This window comes from Ooceraea biroi, chromosome 12, assembly GCF_003672135.1.
Source record: "Ooceraea biroi isolate clonal line C1 chromosome 12, Obir_v5.4, whole genome shotgun sequence".
NCBI lineage: Eukaryota > Metazoa > Arthropoda > Insecta > Hymenoptera > Formicidae > Ooceraea > Ooceraea biroi.
Genome location: NC_039517.1, coordinates 10,220,176 through 10,233,487, shown reverse-complemented (window position 1 = coordinate 10,233,487; position 13,312 = coordinate 10,220,176). Strand labels below are relative to the sequence as shown.

General features: G+C 32.8%; 1 long non-coding RNA gene and 1 pseudogene across 1 annotated transcript; one reads left to right on the top strand and one right to left on the bottom strand.

Moving 5' to 3' along the window:
- The first annotated feature begins 481 nt into the window (after window positions 1–481).
- LOC113563076 lies at window positions 482–734 on the top strand. Its single transcript, XR_003407307.1, has 2 exons — window positions 482–567; window positions 655–734. It is a non-coding gene; the product is annotated as an uncharacterized LOC113563076 (long non-coding RNA).
- A 6,213-nt stretch (window positions 735–6,947) lies between these two features.
- Window positions 6,948–9,456, bottom strand: LOC113563134 (annotated as a pseudogene).
- Window positions 9,457–13,312: the final 3,856 nt, after the last annotated feature.

The following is a 13,312-nucleotide window of genomic DNA, read 5'->3' as shown; positions in this document are numbered from 1 at the left end:
GTGTGTGTGTGTGTGTGTGTGTGTGTGCGGCGCGCGTGCGCGTACGTGGTGTGTGCGTGCGTACGTGTGTGTGTGTGTGTGGTGTGTGTGGTGTGTGTGTGTGTGTGTGTGTGTGTGTGTGTGTGTGTGTGAGAGAGAGAGAGAAAGCAAAATAAGTGAAGTGAATAATTGAATGATAACAATATTATACAATTCGCAGCGAGGTTAAGTTACAGGTGAGCTTTAATCAATCATTAATTAATCATTTTCATTGTGCAGTAATGGTACGATAACGTATTTATCATTTCCACATGGTATTTTAAAAAATTTTCGTTTTACTTTAGACAATAGCTACATTCTAGTTTGTGATAACGCTGATTCCGATTTCTGAAACGACATACGTGTCTACATACGTGGATAGTAAACTAGATGTGCAAGGAGTATTGTAAAAATATGTTTTTCGTATAAACTTCTTTCCTATTATCACAAAATCATTCAACTGCACATGTACTATTTGTTGAACAATTATAACACTACCATCTTCTAAACCGCAACAATTATTATCACCATTTCGCAAAATTGTAGAGTGTAAGTTTAACATATAATTGAAAAAGATATACATCATCCAGTTTTTTTCAGTAAAGTATAAAACAATGATAGTATTTTATTTTTCAGCAATTATAATACAGTTGCATAATGATGCAACACTACTGGGAATAAAAAAGTGTATTATAGACTGGCTAAGACATGCCAAAGAAAGATACATAAGACATTCGAACAATGACCAAGTTTACACGGCAACGTTAATCGGGTTTAATAACATCCGTAGTTCTAAAACTGTCCAATTACTATTCTCCTGAAGAATGGAATGACTGTGATTGGCCAACCTTATAACTACGGATGTTATTAAACCCGATTAACGTTGCCGTGTAATGGCACTCAAATGACAATGAGGAAGCAGCAAGACCATAAACAATATTACTTTTATTACTTTTCGTATTATGTTTATGTTTCATGTCATATCGGAGGTATGTGGTTAAAGCTTTTTCTTTGTGCTGCAAGAACTTACAAGAATTTTTTATTTACTTTTAACACTTAGAAACTTGTGATAATTTTAAGAGGTACTGTTAAAAGTTATGTTTATAAAGTTTATAAAGTTTTCTTTTATAAATGAAAAGCTATGTTATTGTAAACTTTATGTTTTTTTAAAGAGATTTGTTACTATTATATAAGATTAATATATACTTCTACAGCCGATTTTTACATTGAAAGACTGATTATATAAATAAACATTTATTCTGCAATGTAAATTTCTTTCATATATCATCATCCCCTTCTTTATTTTATGAAATGTCAGAAATGTATTATTATGTAGCATTCAATATCGTAGATATGTAGATATCCCAGATAGTACAGAGAGTTAAAAAATTCACTTGTATGTCACAAATTGTGAGTTAATTTTCAGATGCAAAAAGAATTCTTTTACGCTCCATAACATTTTTTCTATTCTTTTTGCTTCTGAAAATGAACTTAGCATTTGTGACATACAAATGAATTCTTTTTGAACTCTCTGTGCTATGTGGAATATCTATACATACGATATTGAATGCTACATCTCATACAGCAAAACAAAAGTCCGAAGGACGTCGAAGGGATGTCTACAGGATATAAAATGTCCTTAAGACATCCCTTCGATGTCTCTCGGACTTTTGTACTGTATAGGATATCTCGTAACATCACTCGGACATCCTCTGGATGTCGTCTACGATATCTGTAGGATATCCCCTAGGCGGATTTTAGGCGGACACTTCTGCATATTTTGTACATCCCACGGATAACTGAGATCATATTGGGATATCTTATGGCTATTGCGATATCCCAAAATGATATCTATGGGATATCTTTCAGATAAAGTGTGCTGTGTGGGTACATACCAACAAACTTTTGACGTGTAATAATTGAAATTTACATATGTATGCACTTGATATCTAATAATATCTATCTATAATTTAATAAAATCTAATAATAATTGTTAGGAAGGCGCTCACAGCAAGTTTGGATGAATTTGAAAGCAGTTTTGAATACGAGCGTTATCAGATGGCTTTGCAAGGCAACCGTATTTTACGTTACCGTCGTGATAAATAATCTTTTGTTTGTTTTGTCCTGTCTGTCTTTTATACAGGGTATCTCTAAAGTCTGACCCAACCCCTTAGATCTCGGAAACGGCTTTAGATATGGAAAAAAGTTTCAGACTGTTGTGTATGGGACAACATAGGGTTTACAGAACTCGATTACTGACACTATAATAACTAATATATTTAGATATCTGTTCGTACAATAGGTGTAACTCGTGCCGAGTCTCGTAAGAGAAGAGAGCCGTTCCTTGTCGGGAATCCCCTCGATTCCAAGAGCGAGCCCGCGAGACATTTACATGCTCGAACGTGTGCTCGCATACACGCATCCGCAAATCGCTGTGTATCCAAACGCGCGCAATACGACTAGGAAATCTTCCTTCTTACAAATATATTAACATAAATAAACGTAATCTCATAACACAGACAAATATTGTAGGATATTAAGGGGGACAGATGAGGAAGGTGTGCACTTGACCTTGAGGGACCATTTCAAGGCTAGGTCAATGTGATCGATGTTTTCTTAAACGGAACCCCTCATTTTTTTTATTGCATATTCTTGTAGCTCTTGCCGAGACGTTTTCAAAACACTACCCACCTGTGTCTTTTGCGCAAGCCATGCCTAAAATATGAAGCTTCAAAGTTGACGCACCGCTGGCATTCGCACTATCCGATGTAATTACGATGTAATCGTTCGCGTTTCTGGTTTGCGTATTCGCGTTATCGTTTGCGTGCGTATCTGATTTGCGTAATTTCGCGTATCGTTTGGTGTGCCTGCGTGGTGGCCAGTGAACTCTATACATACTGGAATGAGCCTGCCTATTGTTCTCGATGTCACCAAGAGAGAGGCACTGATGGGTGAATCTTTGTCTCTTTCTATCGATGTAAAACCTTACCAAAAACATCGACTCAATGACGTCATGCTCAGTCTTGCTGCATGCAAGCTGTTACATGTCAGTGTAACCTATTTCTATATAAGTGATAGAAGCTATTTAAACTATTTGTTATTTGCAAATTAAGAAATGGTTCACTATTGTGTTATAAAAAATTGTAAAGCCATGTGGACCTAGAATACTGCTTTAACTTTTCACCGGTAATACTACAAATGAAATAATTAATTGCAATACTGGTACTTATAAAAATTTATCTTTTAGATTTCCACCTGTAGATAGTGAAATATCCCAGATAACATTTTTTGCTAAAGCAAAATAGTGCAATCTATTTGCTGGCAATTATTGCTGTCATGTTGCTATAATAATGACAGAAATTAACTTTTGCCACACTTTTGTTGACATAATGCCATAATTATATATTTTTCACCGCAACTGTTGCCCCAAAGGTGCTGTAAAGTTGCTGTTTTCGTGTTTCTTTGCTACCAATATTGAAACAAATGAGGACTTACCTTGTTGCCATTTTGTTTGCAACATTTCTGAGCAAATTCTTAGCAAAATACTTGCAAAATGTTATGTGGGATGTTAAATGTTAAATGCATAAGGTAATTATTATATTTTCTTGTTTGTTAATAGCTCCTGCGCAGCCATTAATTTCCTTGATCATCACATATGCTTCCAGTCAATTACGAAAGATTCCAGTCAATTATGAAACTATGATAAACTATTAATCAATCATGAGTAATTAATTATGTAATTGATGTGACAGTTCCTTTTTTATTTTATATGCTATTATACTTATTGTAACAAATACTATAAAAATTATACAAATATTTACTATTATACTTATTGTAACAAATGGAGTTTTTAGAGCGACTAATGTGTTTTACTCATATTATTAATGTTCAATTATTTGATCTTATGTTGATCTGAAACTACATTTCGATAAATTATTTTCATGTTACATATACATTTTCTTGAAAATTCTTTAATAAAACTAAATATTCAACTTTTGAAGAATATTGATTATTTATATGGTTTTATTTTACCTTTAATAATAATTAGGAATATGACACACTTCAAACAATTTGCACAATGCATGAGAATTATTTTAGTTATAATAAACAAGGAGAAAATAGAATATATTTTATTACATTATTTTTAACATTTTTATTGTTTGCATTTAGCTTAAATATTTTATTTAAGGTTATTCACACATTTGACAATAACAAGTAATAATATGTTCACATTTAAAAGTTACTGTGCAAATAATCAGCAGTCCAGAAATCAGCATCCACAAATGTTATACACACGGAAAATATAATCACATTATCAATATGATGATGTTTTGAAGGCCCAATATTTGCAGTAAAGGTAGTACAACTGAGAGTGACACCTTCTTTATGCGATTGACCAATCAGATAGTACTAGAAAGAGACAAAGATTCACCCACCAGCGCCTCTCTCTCGGCGACATTGAGAACAATAGGCAGGCTCATTCCAGTATGTATAGAGTTCACTGGTGGTGGCTAATAGAGCGCGGTGGCGAATCGCTGTCTCTCCTGGACTACGTGTCCGGTCATATTGAGAAATATATTTTTTTACCTACACAGGTGACAAATTTGTGTTAAATTTAACAGATATCACATGTCCCAAACGGTCCACATAAATTTTTGTGTTAATTTAACATAATATGGATACGTTAAATGGTGACACTAATATTATGTTAATATTTTAACCCAAAATGAATGCAAATTGCGAAGTAATTTGAAATAAATTTTATGTAAAATCAACATATTTTTAATGATAAAATTAACTCGAAAAAAAAGTTATTTTTACATACATCTTTACTTTCAACATAGTTTTCTGTAAAGTTTAACAGATAAAACTTGTCACTAATAATACGGAATATATCTATTGTGTAAAATTAAAAATAGGTGCACAATGTGTAATTTTTACACTTTTTTTTTAGTTGTTTTAAAATTTTTACACTTGAGTTGAATTAACACAACAGCAACATGTTAAATTAACACATGAATGTGTTAAATATTTAACACAAAAATGTTAACCGGCATATTTTTTAACAAGAAAACACAAATTTTCCAACTGTGTATATAAGTGTGTATTATTACTGCTTTCCTTCCAGTAACCTTAGAATATTGAAACCCACCCTTTTCCGTTGACTAGTCGGGGTGTAAGGAATATCGCGGTTTCGTGAGTGGCGCACGTAGTTGCGCCTGGCGCCCAGACTCAGATATCGCCCTCGGTACCGGCGAGAGCTATTCCGAGGTTTAGAGTGAGATAACGAGCAGGAGACCGTGCCGAGCGGAGTTCCGAGGGATAAGAGCAAAGCTCTGTCATACTTAGATTCCGTGGTTGGTTTCCGTGGTTCAGTTCGATCCATTCTAGCCAAATGCGTTACTTGCGCTCGAGAACGTGCTGCTGTTCCGTCCCAGTTCATGGGAGACCTTCCGGTTGTCCGCGTATCCGCCCCTGCTCGGTGTTTTTTGCACGTTTGACTGGATTACGCCGGCCCGGTTCTTACTCGCGCATCACCTGGCCGCGGCCTAGCGACGCGCAAATCATACATTGTTTTGTTTATTTGTCTGGTCACGCGAGCCATTCACTTAGACTCGGTGTCGGATTATTCGACGTCGGCCTTTTTAGCTGCATTTTCTCGATTCTGCTCGCGACGAGGGCTTCCAGCCTCAATTTACTCGGACAACGGCACTACATTCGTCGGGGCGGATCGCGAATTATCGCTTGCGTTCCGGGCTGCGCTTCGTGATCCAGAGTTCCGCAATTACATCGCCACCGATCGCATTTCATGACATTTCATCCCTCCAGCTGCTCCTCACTTTGGAGGACTGTGGGAAGCTGGCATGAAAAGCGTGAAATACCATTTACGCCGCGTACTCGGAAACAATACCTTCACTTTTGAAGAATTTTCTACGCTTTTGTGTATCATCGAGGCTTGTTTAAACTCCCCAGATAACACAAACACTTTCTATGAACATTCAATGAATATGCGTCGAGAATATTGAGAATATTCTAAAAATGTACTAGAAGACAGTCTATAAACCTACATAAAATGTTGAAATGAGACCAATTTAAATATTCTAGATAGATCCAAAGAATATTCTTTAGCATATTTCAAGAATATTCATAGAAGCTGTTTAGTACAATCTAAAGAACATTTACAGAATATTCTACAATTGAATTATATTTAAGCTGCGTTCCAAAATTCACTGTCAGTACTGAAAATCTATAGTATATGTCACATATACTTATATAGTATAATATATATAGTATAATATATAGTATACGTGACATAAGCTATAGATTTCCAGTACTGACAGTGAATTTTGGAACGCAGCCTTAATGAAAACAACAAAATATGTTTTATCATATACATATAATAAAAATAGTTATGATATAGAATAGATTGCAATTGATTATTTATAATAACGCCTTTTTTAGAATAGGATATGTATATATAAATTCACAACTAAATTAGTATATTACAACTTATGTATAGGATGACATATATACATGATGAAACATATTTTGATGTTATTTTTTATTTCTTTTTATCAATATATGTATTTGCATCTAACTGATCAATGATGGAAAAATAAATATAATTTATATACATAGTATATATTTCAAACATAACTCATATATCCTTTATTACACTATACATTTATATAATGTACATTTTTTTACATTTTGTACATTTAACATGTTTCTTTACAAAACTGAAACAGAACTAAACAAAATTGAAATAGAACTAAACATTTATTTTTACTTAGAAACATTTATTTTCATAAGTTTCATAGAAATTTTTTTCTTAAATTGTAAACATGTTTAACTTTATATATGTAATATTGCTTTGCGTAGGACTTATAAACTAATAATAAATATAATTATATTGCACTTATAAATATTGTACTTATTGTTGTATTGCCTTATAAATATTGTACTTATTGTTGTATTGCCTTTTTTGAATTTCTAAACTTTGCTTTTACAAGCCATGCTTTTATAACAATTTCAATATCACTTAATGTTATTGTATTGTGTGTGTTTTGTACTGCTTCTATAAAATATGTTATTATATTAGCTTTATATATAATGTATACATGTGTATATGTATACATGTATAAATTAATACTCACTTATTATAGCTGTAGAAATATGTAGCAGAGAAAAGTTATTCTTTCCTTTGAATCCTATCCAGCTATATTTTTCTGCCACTTCATTTGAAAATAATTGGAACATTATTCTCTTAATAGTATGTTTATACGTGGCTCCACCAATTTTTGATAACTCCATTACCGAGAAATTTAAATAATATTTTTATAAAAATATAATATAAAGATGTTTTCTTTCTTTAATTAATTAATTTATTATGTATTCTATATATTTACAAGCATGTTAATATTGTTTTCCTCCTTCAAGTACTCTTCTACCGCATTGAATTCGCAAATATTTTTCAGAGGAAAATCAAATTTTTGAAAAATACTGTCTTCGTTATCTCTTATTAATGTTCTCTCTTCCTGAGTTCCAATCTTTCTTAAAATTATTCCCACATCTTCACATAATTGCGATTGTTTTAAATTTATAATATGTAATTGACATAATATTTAGAAATTACAAGTGTATATCATAGTAAATGTTCGTAAGTTAATTTATATTTCAGTTAATATTTTATGTGTACGTGTATGATTTGTGACGCGCACGCATATGTGTACAATACAAGCTACTAAAAATATTTTACCATTATCAGTTTCATCCATATCACGAGTTGTATTGTCCTTAGAAGATTGAGTTAGAATCGTTTTTTGTACTTTGTTAGTGTTACTTATAACGTTAACAGGTTTCACATTTTCTTTATTGCTATTACTAATAATCATTTTTTTGTACTTGTTCCAGGTAGTTCTGAAAATATGCACATATTCGCATCAATTTCTAAAGTAATATATATTTTAAAGTTAGTTTTAAAGATTATATAATTAAAATGTTTTTCTTAATATCAGATTGCAAAAAGCACACCTGTATGATCATCAGGTACAATAGGAAACTGTGTAGAATATCCAACTTCATTGTCCGATGAAGTTTCAGTAGATGAAACATCTTGTGCATTATTTATACTAATAAAAGATGTATTTGTTTTTTTATATATTTTTTTATCGAGATTAGAAACATTCTTTCCTTTTCCTTTGTTTGTTATTTCACATGTAGGTAATTGCGGAGTCATGCGTTTATTAACATCTTTTTCTAAAACAGATTTATTTTTTATTTCATTTGTAAAATACGTAGAATGGATCATCTTTCGTGAGCAGATAGAAATCTGCTCGAGCTAAATTGAATGAAAGTTCTGTAATTTTGTAATTTTTTCAATGTAATGCATATATTTATTTGCAGATTCTTAAAATTAATTTCTCAATAAATAATAAATTAATTATTGCAAAAATCATAGTTAAAGGATCATAGTTAGATATAGTATAGATATAGTAAAAATCATAGTTAGAGGATTGCTTTACTTATTTTAACTCGTTTTCTCTCTCTGTGTGTGTGTGTGTGTGTGTGTGTGTGTGTGTGTGTGTGTGTGTGTGTGTGTACATACATACATACATACAAACAAAATATTTTCTTTAATATGAATTTAAAAAACTTACTTTTGTTGTCAGAATCAGGTAGAACAGGAACATTTGCTGAATGTACTTCATCATCCGATGGGCTTTCATTAATTAACGCCTCTTGTGATTCGTTTGTATCATAAAGATATTTTTTCTTTTTCCGAATTCTTTTTGCTTCAATATCTGATGTCAAATCTGATGTGTCTTCTGCTATACTTGCCTTTTCCCTTGCTTTTATTAAAGTATCTATAATAAAAGATGCAACTATATGTGAAAACTTATTATAAAAGAAAGAGAAATAAAACAAAAAACTAAACATTTTATGACAAATTAAATTTTTATTTTTGCGGTGTCATTTTCTACCAGTAAGTGTTATTTATTGCTTATTTTTATTTTTATTTCCGTGTCTTTATTAATTTAGTTTTGATGTTTTTAGAAAATGACATATAATTTGTAATACACTTAATAAGGACCACGAATGGTGGTCGAAACGTTGTATGCTTAATTTTTGAATAAAGATAGCCAGTTTTGGTCGTTGGAAGAAGAAGTCTTATTAATTTTGCTCTGGCGGCATAATCTAAATATATTGATTAAATTTTTATATCAAATATCACTTACCATAAGTACATCCATTTCCCAATTTTCGAATTTTAAATAATGGCCATGAACCAAATACTGGTTTCTCACATACAGCGACAGCGTGAATTAATTTTTTGCCCCTGTATGGTGGCCAATGACACAAATCATCCAGCAGCCATGCTACTGGTACAGCTTCGACTAAATCTTCTTCTATAAAATGTACTACGGTCCACTCCATTGGGCAAAGTATTGTTTGAATATTTTATATTCTTTCTGTATATTTTATAATCTATATTCTCATTGTTAACACAATGTATGAAGAAGAGGAAGCACAACATAAGTATTATTAGTATGTGGCAAAATTATCATTTTGTTTGCAATATCTTCTATTAATGACATTGATAATTCTCCGAGCACATGTACTAAAAATATATCTAACATTGAAGATTGAAAAGGTTCAGAAATAAAACTTGTTACATTGATAAATTTTTTTCCAATGAAGTAGTACTTATTATCTTTTATAGCAAAATTTTCTATTAATACAATACTCTTATCTTTTAAATAACAGCAATTATCTCCAAAATGTGTACTGAAAGATATATTATTAATAATCAACTTTTTAAATTGAGCAGAAAAATGTTCCGTAGGCAAAGGTCCTTCATGATATTCTTGTACCATTTGCAATTTTATTTTTTTGATGGTTTAGTTATTAGTATATTTTGAGATTCATGAATACGATTAACAAGTTCCGCTAATGGATCATGAGATGTTCGGACTAATCGTTTTAAATATTGCATATAATTTTCAAAAGGAAACGCACTGTAAAGATCTAAAGGTCCAAAAACTCTACAGTCATCAACAACATGAATTAATCCATGTACATTGTGTGAAATGTATTCTGTTCCATAAATGACTTTAAATTGCTTTACAAAATATTTTAATAATGAGTGTGCGTATTCTAAATACTTTGTATACAAATTAGCATTAATTAAAATTCTAATAGCAATGTGTAAAGAAATAAAATGTAAATATTTTTCAGATGATAAGATATTTTTTAAAACAACTGGACCACAATATAATAAAAATAATCTGCATTCAGTTGCTTTCCAGCGTGCAACTTCATCTAAAGATCGAGTCTTTCGTACAAAATCCGATGGAATGCAAGATCTTATTTCAATGAGATAACTTGAAATATGTTGTATGTTTGTTTTTGATAATCTATGTGAAATAGGTCCAGAAAGCCATATATTTATTAATTTTTTTACTACACCAAGACATATCAAATGCATGTAGTCTACAGGAAAACTTTTTACCATGTTAATGGAAGGTATTGTTTCTAAAATTGATGCTCCTGTATGATGTTCAGGTTGCATTCTATTACGGAAATTTTCATCCGTTCTCTCACAATAATCTATTTTAGGATAATACACTCTGGCTTTTATATATTTTCCTTTTTGCATGCACTTAGTACATGCAAAAAATCCAGTGTGGCTTTTGCAAAAAGTAATGAGTGCTTTTGCTGGGGCATCACAAATAAATGCTTTAATTGCAAATGGTATAGTACGATTATTATAAGTAAAACCATTTTTTGATAACTTTATAGCTTCTTCTGTAAAGTCTTGTAAAAACATATTGACATTATTCGGTTTTTTATAACCGTGATATATTCCTATAACAGATACATATCGAGGATATTCAGATATTGAGCATAATATCGGATATATCTGACTATTGGAACTTTTGCTGAGAGGTAAACCATCAATATTAATAAATAAATTTATTTTCTTTGGTCGTTTCTCTAGCAAATTAAGTAAATTTCCAACAGCGAATTGAATTCCCATATGTACATACTTGCAAGAATCTACAGATTTGTAGACTATATGTCGAGGAGTACAAAGTAAAGTTCTGGGGTCTTGAGGCAAAGAAATATTTGTTTTTGATTTTAATAAACTTAATAAACTTCGTAAAGCGTTATGTGAAATATTGTAAGATATTGCCCATGATCGTAGTCCATTAATAAAATTATTATTTTGATGTACATTTTGATGTTCTATATTCTGCTGTGATATTGGAATATCACTTTCAATAATATTATCAGTTATCAGAGGATTGGCTATATAAGTCATGTAAAATATTAAAGCTATCTTTATAATTAAAATTGTCTGTTTTATTATAGGTAGTACTACATTGGAAATCTATATTTTTTGTTATTAAATCGTTATCAGTTATACAGTCATCTTTAGAATTATCACAATTTTCCTGCGATAATGTTAAACATGTTGTGGTTCCTCGTTTGACATTTCTATAAAAAGTTGCTTTACTACGTTTCATTATTCTCTTTACTTTAAAATACAGACTCCGTAATATAATGTATTGCTCGTAATAAAATATATTTCGACTCGACTAAACCTAAAAAACCAAATGATGGAAGACAAGGTTAGAAAATTTATCATTAAGCCGACATATAATGTGAGAAAATGATAATATTTATTAGTTTTACTAAGAAATTTTCTTATTAATTTTAATTTAAACTTACCTTTGGATTAATAGTACTTGAACACTTGCAAAATGAACACTATATACGAACACGTAAAATAATTTAATTGCCGCCAATTTGTATGGTAATTCGCCAGTATTCCACGTGAAAGTGAAACGAAAAAGAGATTAGGGTATGAGTTGGTATTTCCTGTGCTTTCTGAACGCCATCTACATTTTCAATACATTTGAATATTCTGTGAACATTTATAGAATATGTAAAGGATATATTCGTATTGCTGATATTTGAAATGTTGTGGGCAGATTTATAGACTATTCTTTATAAACAAGGATATTCTACAAATGTGTATGGATGATTTCTTTGAGAATATTCTCAAAGAAGTATATTCGAAGCTATATAGAATATTCATGGAATATTGTGTGTTATCTGGGTCTCAGTGACTCGCTCGACGAATACGACGTTCTCACCCCCGGGCATTTCATAATCGGGTCCGCGATCACCGCGGTCTCCGAGCCTTCGCTGCTGACCATCAACGAGAACCGTCTCTCCCGATGGCAACGAGTGCGCCAGATGCACGAGCGTTTCTGAAAGTTATGATCTTCCGATTACGTAAACACGCTCCAGCAATGACAAAAATGGAGAAAACCGCAACCATCCTTGAAAATCGGTCAGCTGGTGCTTCTCCGGAACGCTTCGTTGCCACCGGGAAAGTGGGAATTGGGACGCATTACCCAATGTCATCCCGGCGCGGACGGATGCGTTCGCGTAGTGACTGTCAAGACGGCAGCCTCTGAATTTAAACGACCAATCGTCAAACTGTGCGTCCTGCCAGTCGACTGCGAGGCATCTTCGCCTTAAATCTGTGTTTTTTTTTTCTTAATCGAATCTGATCATTCCGAACTCCGGCTACGCGACCGATCCCGCTCTGATCTCCGAGCTCGAACCGCGTTCCTTCGACGGCCCGAGCGGCTCAGGGCGGGCGGCCTACTTTTCTGCCATGCCCACAAATTTGCTTCATTCTGACGCCTGCCGGTTATGTTTGCGTGCGCGCTTTCGAAACCGTTGTTTCGAGGCGGGCGAAATGTTTAAGATCAGTAAATTTCGTTACATTATCTTTAATTTTCATTTATTATTCTTAACTTTGAGTTACATTATTTCCGTTACGATTTTGGTTGCAAATAGTAAATCCGCTTAGTTCGAATACCCGAAAACATGTTGTCAGCTCGGATGACTTATTTCCAGAACACGTAAACACGATTCCGCTCGCTACGTGTTGTCCATGCCCATAAAAGGCAATTTTTTAGCCTAAATTCGGGCAAATTCGATTAGTTTCCGTGCCCGGACGTGAAAATCCGGGGATACACTCGGATTCTTCGTTCGGACAAAGAGCAGAAGCGACTACGACGCGATAACGAGTGGATCGCGTAACGCTCGTGTCATCGTAAAGTTCAGTTTCATAGTCATCGCACGGTGCGCTCTCAAATCCCGACCGTCGCGGATTTGTTCGGCGTCTCAACTACGTTGAGGCCTCCTACGTTGAGTGCAATTGAACTGCAATTTCGAACTGTTGTAATTCACGAACTAGGGATCCTCAAGT